Here is a 12,056-nt window from a genome sequence, read left to right as displayed (position 1 = left end):
TAATGCCTTCCAGAAAATGTTCTTCTTTAAATATATAAACATACAATAGACCAAATGAAAGAACAGACCCTCTGCTTTCAAACAAAAAAACCCGTTACATCCTACCTTCAGTGGTTCTTTTGCAGTCAGCGTTTGAATATGGGTAGGTTTCTGCAAAAACACCACATTTTGAGCAAAAAGAGATAATTAGGAGATAATTCCATTTTTGTGACGGACTTTTCATAGAGATCCCATTCAGAGCGATCTTTAAAACAGACACGGACATGCAGCAGCTTGCAATACTTCCGGGTTTAAAAAGTTGCAGAAGGGCGCCACGTGGTGGATAATAGCGGTATTGCGGAAAGGCAGAAAATCTTGTCATTGGCAGGGAAGCGTTTTCTCTTAATTGACGATATATCTCGTCAATGGCGGGGAAAGAGTTAAAGGCCCTATAATGACTTCTGAAATGTTAAATTATGAAATGTAACTAATGCTGGGTGATATAATAATTTTCCCTATATCATTTTTTCTGATAAAACAATAATGGCAGTTCAATAAGTGATCGATAACGTTTATTCACTATGTGGTCTTGTTTACAATTAGTGTTGGTTAGACTTGAAGGAGTGGATTAAGATGAGGCAAGTTATAAATGTATTAGTAGGGCCGTATGATTTCTGCAATGTGGATAACGCGGACAGAATCCAAATGCGCGAAAACATTTTCCTTTTGTGTAATGTTGTATGCGCAAAAAGCCTAGAACACAGCAGGCAACATAGGTATACTGTACTTTCATTCAGCTTCCGCCTTGCATGCACACATGTCCGCACAGCTTTAAAAGTATACTTACAGGACATTCACAAATTCAGTAAAGCGGAGGAAAAACAGCAAATCCAACACTGCAGTGAGTGAACATAACGTAACTGTATGATTGTGCGACTGTGGGTCCCCACAGCAACGCGACACTCTTGACATCTATTTATCAGCGTGTATAGCTCGTATATGTATAACACATGCGTGATCACTGAACTACATTTTCTTTATTGTTTAAGTGAACATAAACAGCTGGATGTTACTCAGTATATTGAAACTTAAAGCAGTCTGTCTTGGATCTTAAATTGACAGTAGTCTGCTGCTTTCTGTGTCAGAAATGTTAATTTCAAAACAAATATATTTACATTTAATACAGATGCCTGAACATAACAACATGATTTAGTGTTTGTATTTGTCATGTTCTGAATAAAAAGTAGTTTAAAACCACTTTTATTCAGGAGCAAAAATCTGCCTTTAAATTGACAGGAATAAAAATGTGTCATTTATCATGATAATTATCAACTGATATGGAAAAATTTTATTGAAAATTTTCTTTGCCATATCCCCCAGCCCTAAATGTAACTTCTACAATGGTGAGAAAATTGGCAAAATAATTAGGATTATTAATTTAGCTGACTGTTTAATTTTGTTTAACTTCAACCAAGAATTTTCCATTTTGGTGGATCCCTAGTATTAAAGGTCACATATGGTCAAAACTGAAATTTTGTGTATTTTTTTATGATAACTGAGATCTAGGGGCTATGTAAGTACCATATAAGTTTCAAAATAGTCATTTAAGAGTCAAATTCGCACAGCCTGCTTGAAGTAGCTGTGAGTTAAAACAGTTTGTTTGTACTTCCGTGAAGTTGCTACGTCACCGTGAGTTAGTCGCCGCCTTCAGTTTCTACCCCGAGCCCTGTCCACCGTCCACCGCCCCACCCCCTTTTTGCCAAACAAACTCCTAAGGAATATCACACCATGTGAGAAAATGCTGTTCAATTGATGGATGTCAGGAAACTAAATCATTGCAAAGGCTTCTGAAAAACATTAATATACGAGAATAATGGCTAATATTCATTCAATTAAAAATTCCTCAACAAATAGTTCGACTTTAGCCATCTTTTCTAAACATTTCACAAGTGACTGCTTCGGTGTGGCAGTTCAATGCTGGTTTCTCCAGGAATCTACTCATCAAAGATGTTGCAGTCCTTACTTTGTTGGATCCGACCTCAAATCCACAACCCGTAAGTAAACACATATTAAGCAGGGCTGCGTGATAACTTGCATGCGATTGTCACGCGCATTTCGTTGTTAACTACTACTAATCAATGAACCGGCTTTACTGAAGAGGTGCACAAGACAATCGCATGCCATTTATCAGCAGTCCTAACTTTTAAGTTATGGAGCCAGAGAAAACTGAAATGATATATTCTAAACAGTTATGCAACGCTAATGTGATGCTAACGTGATGCTAACTAGATGCTTACGTGTTGTTTTGTAACGTTAAAGTCTTTGGTATCCACCAGTTTTGATAGAATATCTGTTGGAAATCAGACGTTGTTTGTATTCTTAAGTTACAGACACAAGCCCTTTTGGTGTCTGTTTGTTTATTGAGTTAGACATGGTAAGGTTCAAATCTCTAAGTCTCTGTGTCTATTGATTTACTAACCTAACATTTAGTGCCAGAAACTAACACTTAGTGTAATTCCATGGGTAACTTTATTTCAACTGCGTATTTCACTCATAAAACAACAGGCCTTTCAGAAGAGAGGCTCATGAATTTAACTTATTACAGGCCAAAACAACCTGTTTTTAGCAGAGCTCCTGAAAGAGGAGCTGTAGAAAATATATAGAGATTGTTTTTGGTACTTAAACTGCCAATATATATTCTTAAGGACATCATAACCTAAAATAAAACTCTAGAAAACTTAGAGATATGTGACCTTTAAGGTGTGTTTTGGTCGATCGGATCAGAAGTGGACAATGCTAAATACAGGTGTAAATGGGTTATGAACATTTTGAGCTCATCAACTTTCAACCACAATCTTCTTCTTCTTCTTCCTTTATTTCTTTACGCCATTCCAGCATCTATAGCTATATTCATGGCGAGAACCAGTTAATCCATACACAAGTTTTATTCCATACACAGGTCAGGGGAAGGACAAGTTGGGATCTCCAATTTGCCTAACTTGCATGTTTTTGGCCTGTGGGAGGAAACCGTAGAACCGGGAGGAAACCCACGCTGACACAGGGAGAACATGCAAACTCCACACAGAAAGGCCACCTGCCCTAGCCAGCGGTTGAACCGGGGACCTTGAAGTGAGGCAACAGTGCTACACACTGAGCTCAACCACAATTGGAGGTAGTAAAAATGCATTTGTCTGAATTGCTTTTGTGGTGTAGACTCATATTTTCTGACATACTGTATTATAATGTTATTTTTGCTTCAAGATAAGTACCCTACTGTTTGTGTTTAGTCCAGTTTACTTGAATGCTCCCATATATATCGTACACCCCTAATCTTAATACCAGTTGTATGCAAGCTGTTAGACTATGAGAGGGTTGCCAGACATTCGGTACACAACCCCCAACAACGTGCTGGAGGCCAACACATTCTCTCAGACTTCCAAAATACAAACACACAAGAGCCAAAACAAACATAAGCAAGCTGCATATGCCTAATAAAAAATACAGGATAAACATATAACCAGGAAATTTCTCATCAGCATTCTGTCTATAGTGGCCTTAATTTTAACATGTCAGAACTTGAACTTCCACTGAAAGAAGTAAAAATACAATAAAATCTGTTGATTTTATTTCTTCATCTGTTGGTGTACAGGACCTCTTCAATGGAGTCTGGTTGACTGAGGGAGGCATCTTATCTCCCAGCCAATCAGAGCTGGTTACAATAGCACATGTAATTATCAGATTGCCATCATCCTGAATCCGACAGATGCACGCAACTCTGACTTAGTCTGAAAAACAGTCTTTTTACATGGATCATGGCTGTTTTGTTAAAGACAACATTTTCCAGCTGATCCCAGACCAGTTTTTGGTGATGCTTCTGGCACCATTATACTGTTCAAAATGAATCGAATTGAAGTAGCAAATGGCAAATGAGCATTTACATGCAAAGGTCAATCTTACCATAAAACAATACGATGTCAATATTTCGTGGCTTAAATACCAGCCGGATTTCACAAGAATTCGTACATATTTTACGAGCTGGATAATTTGTATGAATTTGAAATGAATCATAACATACGATTGTCATAAAACAAAAAACAATAACGAAACCCCACCCCTAACCCCACCTCTCACCCCAACGTCACGAAGGGAAAAGCAAATTGCACAAAAATAAATGAATGTTGTCATAAAAATGAATGCAAATAAGTCACCTCATAAAATACGTAAGAATTGTTATGAGATGGCGTGGTACATACCAATGCAAGATCTCTATGTTTTTTTTATTCAAATTATTTGCATTATTAGGTTAGTGCACATTTCATAATTGTCAAAATTTAAAGAAAATAATATTATTGTTCTTTGACGAGTCATTTCTTCTTAATTTGTTTGGTATTATTGCTTCTGGTTTGTGCTTTAAAATTCACATGATTCCTACAAAGTTTGTTGTCTCCCAAAAACTTGTGTCCTTTCTTTATCTAAAACAGAAAACATGAGTACAGACTGATATTTTTCTGACGTCTGGAATAAGGGGATTGCGAAAATATAAACAGATGGTTCAATTTATTGGTAAAAATGCATTCTTTGAAAAATTTATAGTTAGATTTTTGACTGAAGATGTCACATACATAAACACTGGAATTGTTATGGAGCGTTAACTATATAAATACTAGTGGTATTTCTTAAGCTCCCACTAAAAACCACTGATCACATGTAGGGTTAGAGGTTTTTCCAAACCCCTAATGCAAAGTTTTAAACTAAATATTAAACTTAAATTCTGTGGCTTGCTTAGGGGAAGTGTTTAATACCTAAGATTTTCATTAAACGGGAAATTTACATTGCAGAGGAAGCCGAGCCCTGTCAAGGAAACATTAAAAGATTGATTCATGCTGATCTGGAAATGATGAGGAACAGTTACTGTCTTTCCATGGTTGGATAGTAAGCAAAGCAACATAGATTATATGTTAAGTCTAATTCTGAAGTTTCCAAAAAAAAAACAGGTGTGAATGATTATCGATTAAATAAACTATATATAATTAACCTGTGATTGATGGTAAAAAATTGATGAAGAAAAAATTGCAGGAAATGGCAAGATCTCCCAATGTACAGTAACCTCCTTCAACTCCCCAGGAAACGAAAGACTCGACAGCTCCAAGATTCTGCCATAGACCATGCAACCCAAAAGTAGAGTCAAGGGAGACACAGGCATGAAGTTTAGATGTGAAAAGACTCGGCATGCTGCCTTACAGATGCTGGGATACAACATGGGGAGAAAATAAATTCTCTGGCTCGCTGAAGGCATTTGGGAGATTTGCAATTAAGATTAGGCCTGACGACGATAGGACAAGGATCAGGCTCCTTTAGTAAACACTATGAGACAGCATGATGTCCGCCATGTGATGTTAAACCAGCGACCCCACTGTCAGGAATGTAAGGAATGATGGGGATATGAGTCATCAGTACGTGATGAAATTTGATGCTTTTGTCGTACGCTTTATCCAAAGTGACTTACTTATTTTTATCAGTGTTGGGATCGAACCTATGACTCTTGTGTTGCTAATGCAATGCTCTACCAATGCAGCCACAGGAACAAGATAATAAACAAACGTTCAATAAAGAAACTAAAGGTAGATTACATCTCTGAAATTAAAAAAACATGGTATAAAATAAATGAAATCTGTGAGAAGATAATGAGTTTTCAAAATATGTTATTGTGTTCCATGGAAAACAGAAAGTCAAAGATTTAAATGACGTGGGTGAATAAGTAATAAAAAAAAGTAAGCAATGTTATATTTCACAGATGCTGATAATTGCTCTGCTTTGCCAACACAATGTGCTTAACAAGCATTTAAACACTTGCTTAACAAATTACCAAACAAATAAAAACAACAACCCTGCCAACTCTTCAGTGCACGCAAACCAAAACAAACCAACTGTGCCAAGACTGTACGAGCAAAAACAACTCTCAGCCAAAACAACAAAGGTCTTAACGGGTATGAAAACAACACATTGCCTTGACATGCACAGTGGGAATTAAAATATAATTTCTCAATTGACATCATCTTTAAATAAAGATAAAATATTGTAATTGTCTGCTTTAGACATCTTTCTTTAATAATGCTGCTTGTATCCTTTCTTTTCACGCTCAGAGATGACAAATGTAGCATGTGCTTTCATAGTAGCCTATTTGTCAAAGGAGAAGTAAAGCATGGTTTTATTTTACTGTAATCCAACATCAAAATCACAAATGTTCTCCAAATGTAGGTGTGAGAGAAAGTCCCTAAATCACCTATTTTTTCTGATGATTAAACCTAACAGACCATAATCGTTCACATATCTCTTCTCTATTTTCATCGGGTACACAGCCTCGCATTTAATTCGAATGAAATTTGGAAATGTTGCAGCCAAACAGGGAGGGAGTTTGTACTGCGATGTTGAGAGTTTGCCAAAATGCCCTCCCAAAAACTACAGACAGATGCTTTTAATAAGCAGAGAGTACAGCACCCTTACCACCATGGCTTTTGTTTTTTTTATTTAATTTAGCTAGATCCTGACGGTGATACATTTTGACTGTCTATTTCACAAAGCCGCAGCTACAAAAAACACATATCAATTGCAAGTAATAAGAAAAGTTTGTGCATCCAAAAATACAAGAGCATCTACATAACTCCTTGCTTTTAGATTATTTTTGCATGCGAAAGCAACGAAATATGCATGCAGGAGATTCAATCGCTGAAGTAAGGCGGTAGGTTCTAGAGAAAATATTTATTCAATTTTGCAGTACAGCAACCCCGTGTCCCGTAGGTTATGTGAGATATGCCATTTCTCAGCATTAGAAAAAACCTTCAAATGCGGCATGGAGAGACACATAAGCACCGCGGTGCTCTGAGTCCGCTTGAATTTCACATTACTCCTGTCCATGCCTGAGTCTGTTAAATCAAAGTGACGGTATAGCATATGACTACACTCACGCAAAGAGACGAACGCTTAACATGGGTCGCATGTGAAAAGTTCACATTCAACACCGAGGTCGAATCCTTCCCTCTCACACACATCAAGACCCTTGCGGCCCTACACGGCTTCTTGAGGAAGTATTAAAGCTTACGGTCGTCTCAATGGAAAGTTAATAAAACAAAGGGTGGATTACATTCTTAAAAGCACGTTTATTCAGACACATCACCTCTGTTTTCAGAACAACCTTTCAACTTGGGTGAGGAGTCTGGGTGTCCAAATTTAACCCCGAGTCTGGGTTAGATGTGCAGTTGCCCTGAGGCTCGGGGTACGGGGTCACGCACTTATTTGAAACATTCAGATCTTTTCTACTGTAGCTCTCTTCACAGTCACGCTCAGCTCTTGCTTTCGATGTAATGTATTTGTCCGTGCCGACGATAGCTGCAGGCTCCAAAAATGAAACAAACAACTGACTTCTACTGTGAATGTGGTATCTATCAATAGACATTTGATATGAATGCAAACATCTGTGTTGTGGTGACGGCTATGTCGCAATATTAGGACATTTATTTGCTAATAACATACGTACTTTGCGAGAAAACAGGATATATAAACAGTAATAGTAATAATGATGAGTTCAAAAGCTTTTATTGGTAAACCAAACAAGATGAACGTCAACCATTTCCAGCTGTGACAGATCTCTTAGTTGACACGCTACTCAGATGTTTCAGTCTCAACCAATAGAGGAAGGTTTTGAAATTTAAGCTAGATGGAGGTAGACTACTTGCATTTCAGTAATAAGTGATTCGATCGCCAACCATTAAACCAAAAGGGTCTTGTAATGACAATCTTTACATATTTATTAAGAGGTTACTGCTTTCTTTGCTTTCAGTTTACCACAAACAGTAGCAGAGCCACATAAACTTAATGCCCTCCATTTAACATTTTTCAGGCTTTAGATATTCAAATCAAAGCACATCGTTCCCTTTTGGAATCAGCAACGGAGACATTATTGGAATTGAAAGACCAGCAGCACTTTCTAATTAAATTGTCTTAGCGATTATTATGGTTTGTGGAACGCATTAGAAGTCATTTTAATCCATTTCTCCTGAAATGGCGCTGGTAACTGGAGTAAATTAAAACGCTGAATGAAAATGTTAAACAGTTAATTGTTTAAACATCTCAGTCATCTTGCGGTTTGAAAGCACATCTCAGGTTCGGAGGAAGCCAACATCTTAGTGGATTCAGCTTGAGGAGGCCTGAATCAATTAACTGCTTTGTTGAGCTCATTAGTTGACGGGCCACAGATCTCAGCTCTTTTGTGTCTGGGGGTCAAGTGTGTTTTCTGATGTTTGTCTTCAAAAGAAGCCCATTGAAGGCAAAGGAAGGAACAGCAAATAGTACAGACGGATGACTGAGGTTCTCAAGAGAACAAACTCGATTGACCAAAAGCACCCGAGTCTTTAATTGGAGCCAGGAAGTGCAACATGAATGATGTTGATGAAATGCCTTGCGTTGTCAATAGTCTGAGATGATGTATTCATTGCAATGACTTTAAAGGGGACATTTCACAAGACTTTTTAAGATGTCAAATAAATATTTGGTGTCCCCAGAGTGCATATGTGAAGTTTTAGCTCAAAATACCATATAGATCATTTATTACAGCATCTTCAAATTGGCTCCTTGTAGGTGAGAGCAAAAATGTGCTGTTTTGGGGTGTGTAGTTTAAAATGCAAATGAGTTGATCTCTGCACTAATGGCAGTGTCGTGGTGGGCTAGTGCAGATTAAGGGGCGGTATTATCCCCTTCTGACATCACAGGGGAGCTAAATTTTAAAGACCTATTTTTTACATGCTTGCAGAGAATGGTTTACCAAAACTAAGTTAATGGGTTGATCTTTTTCACATTTTCTAGGTTGACAGAAACACTGGAGACCCAATTATAGCACTTAAACATGGAAAAAGCCAGATTTTCGAGATACGATTCCCTATTTCTTTAAAGAAATAGTTTATAGATGAATGATAATAATAAACTACAGTTGCTTATAAGATAAGTATTTAGATGGTATTAACATTATGTCAGGATTAAACCATTGAATTATTTGGAAATAATGCACACCCAAGATTGTTCGACGTGTAGCGGTATAAAGAATTGTATAAAGACCAGTAAGTAATATGTTTAAATATGAAGAGTTCAAATGCAAAACCCTATAAGTGCGTCAGACATATTTTCTTGTAAATTTGCATGTTTTTATCTGACTCTTAATGGATAACGTCAACCAACCGGTATTTCTGAATGACCTGAGGCCGCAATTAAGCAAATTTGAAGTAAAAGTATTTGATGAACATACATTCCAACAGCATTCTGATAATGTCATTATCTCATTTTTGACAGAGGTGACATTTAGCTGCTTTTGCATCTGAGCACCTCTTAAGCACTGGACTATGTACTGGACAAAATGGACTATACTTTTTTCTTAAGACTGCCTAATAACCACACAGAATTAAACAGTAGAGATGCTGTTTTCTGGATATAAAACAAAATGACACATTTCTCAAAGGATTTCAGTGGTTAACAATCTACGTCGTGGAGTACAAAAAATGTCTTGATAGTTCAATTTAAAATTATTTATGTCATGCAGAATTGTGAAAACTCATGTATGTCTAGCAATGATTTGGGAAATACTATGTTGTGGTCACAAGAAACCACAAGAAGTCACGATAGCCCACCATCAAACCTTTTTGATTTCCTTTTTCCTATATTCTGTTCTGGTAATGCTCGTTGATCATACAAATTACTTTTGTTTTGTGATTTTTTTCGGACTCTTTTGTCTGTTTTCTGACAGCTGAAGGATTTTGTGCTTATTGATGATGATTTGAGGGATAAAAATACATTTCGTTTATGGCCAAAAACACCTCCGGATAACAAATCTATGCAAATATTTTTTATATGCGCTCTCCAAAATGTTAAACTTGGAAAGGGAGCGACTTCCATAATAAAGATAAATAGACACATTTAGATTTCCTCTCTTTTCAGTCCTAGGAACGAATTGCGAGGAAAAAGAAAACAGAACTTAAACAGTGAGTTGATCTGAATTGAAACTGTAGTGTCCTGTGGGATATGACTGAAGTCAAACTTAACCCACATTTTAGCAACAACATAAGAGGGTATACGGGAGGCCTGCTTCTGGTAAGTGCTTAAACCATGAAATCTTCATAGGATGGTACATTTCTCCCCACACACAATACCACAGTGCACGTCGAGGGCACATGCTGGTGTAAACCTGTCATTTACTCTCAGGCAACCGGCAATTTTCCAAAGAAGAGAGAGCAACAATGTGTACAAATTCATGCAAGGTTAAGTATCCTTCGCCTATTCCATGCTTTTCTGATAACTATCAAAATGAATTTTAATGTCTCTGAGCTTACGCAATAAATATGCGCTAGTCTCTGTAGACAGAAAGGCACTATTTTCATCTTTATAACTTCCACATGTGACTTATTTAATTCAGCAGGGAGACATAAGTTGTGGTTCTACACATGGTCATGCAGATGACATGTCAAAACACATCACTAATCCAGATGAATGAGGGCTGCATTAAGTCAATCTTTCCAAAAGATCCCTGATCTTAAACCAACCTTAAGGTGTGAAAGTTGATGAAGTTTGACAGCAGACTGTTTCACAGAAGTCCCTGTTTCACTAAACATTCATATCAACATCACATGCATGCCACCTGATGCAATTGACTTAATGTATACAGTGCATTATAGTTCAGATGAAAATTCGTAATGTATCAGTTACTTTTGGAGAGAAAGCTATAGTAAAAAAATGAACATACCTGGAGGACACGAACAATCTTGCGTTACCTCTCGCGCAGTGCGAATTTTTGACACTCCTTCCTTGAGTCTCTGTGAAAATGTATTCGCTTTTGGTTACATTTACGCATTTGGAAATGTGAATTTAATTTAATCTATACATTGTTTTATTAGTAGCCTATATGTCTTCACAGGGCTCGAACCCATCACCTTTATGTTGCTAACACGACTGATCAACATTATGTTTACTCCTGCTTCAGTACACGCATCACATCAGTCAGCATTTCCTTCACGTATTTACCAAATTATTAGACTAAACATTCTTTAATTAATCAAATATATGCTTTTTTATTTTATTTGCTTCCTTGTTTGTTTGTTAATTTACCAGGAGCGCGTGTTAGTGACAGTTTATTACAGTTTATTCTGGAAATATAGAAGATCTGTATAAAATTTAAACCTAAATAAACATGAATTGAAAAGACAAATAAACTGAGCCATTTTATGTATGGCAATAGCTAAAAGTTTTAGGTAGAAACAGTGTAACTTACCACTTGTACAAGTTTTTCTATCGCATCCCAAAGCGTCGCGTTCTCATGTAGTGTCGCGCGCACAGGTTGAAGTACAGACATTCTCTCCATCTCCAAAAGCTCCATTTTACGCTCGAGGTGAGACGTTTTTACATTAATAAAGAGACAAATTGCCACTGAAAACGCTGACAGCGTGAAACATATCAAAGTTGTCAGGCAATGAAATGTCTGTGACTTGTGATGTCCACTGCTTTGTGATGTCTTTGACGCGTCTTTTATGTCCCCATTTGAAACCATTTTTGACATCATGAATAAAACTATCCTTTTTCTTGAAACTTCTTTTGAGACTCAGGTAGAGCTTTATTTCAGCAACGTTGAGTTTGTGAGTGCAGTGTAGTCTGACAAGAGACGCAACGGATGACGCGCAACGGAAGAGCGCGTGTGCTGCTCTGCTGCGCGAGACAAGCTGACGGTCGCGCGCCTCTCTAGTCAAGCATGATGGTTAAATTGTTTCCCTCTGAAATGCATCACATACTGTGGAGAGAAAGTACAGTAAACACTTTTCCCGCCAACAGAGCGAAGTAGTAGCCTACACCGTAGTGTCAATACACCAACAAGTTATCTTATATCTGTACACTACTTTTTTGCATGACAGATTTATTCATTTCAATTTATTGTTTTTTTTTATATAGTTAAACATTGCATTGGTTTCAGTTTGTTTTTAATAAATAGCACAGGAGCGTTATATTTTTTTTTTTTTTTTTTTTTTTTTTGTGAAAGTATCCGGCAT

General features: G+C 37.1%; 1 long non-coding RNA gene across 1 annotated transcript in view; it reads right to left on the bottom strand.

Moving 5' to 3' along the window:
• Positions 1-11,744, bottom strand: part of LOC141281028 (uncharacterized) — a 105,521-nt gene extending 93,777 nt beyond the window's left edge. The window contains exons 1-2 of the long non-coding RNA XR_012335409.1: positions 11,288-11,744; positions 10,763-10,832 (exon numbers count right to left, since the gene is read on the bottom strand). This is a non-coding gene — a long non-coding RNA (uncharacterized lncRNA). The remainder of the gene's footprint in view (positions 1-10,762; positions 10,833-11,287) is intronic.
• Positions 11,745-12,056: the final 312 nt, after the last annotated feature.

Source organism: Paramisgurnus dabryanus, chromosome 18, assembly GCF_030506205.2.
Source record: "Paramisgurnus dabryanus chromosome 18, PD_genome_1.1, whole genome shotgun sequence".
Taxonomy (NCBI): Eukaryota; Metazoa; Chordata; class Actinopteri; order Cypriniformes; family Cobitidae; genus Paramisgurnus; species Paramisgurnus dabryanus.
Note: the sequence above shows the minus strand (reverse complement) of the source record. Positions and strands in the feature narration are given on the sequence as shown.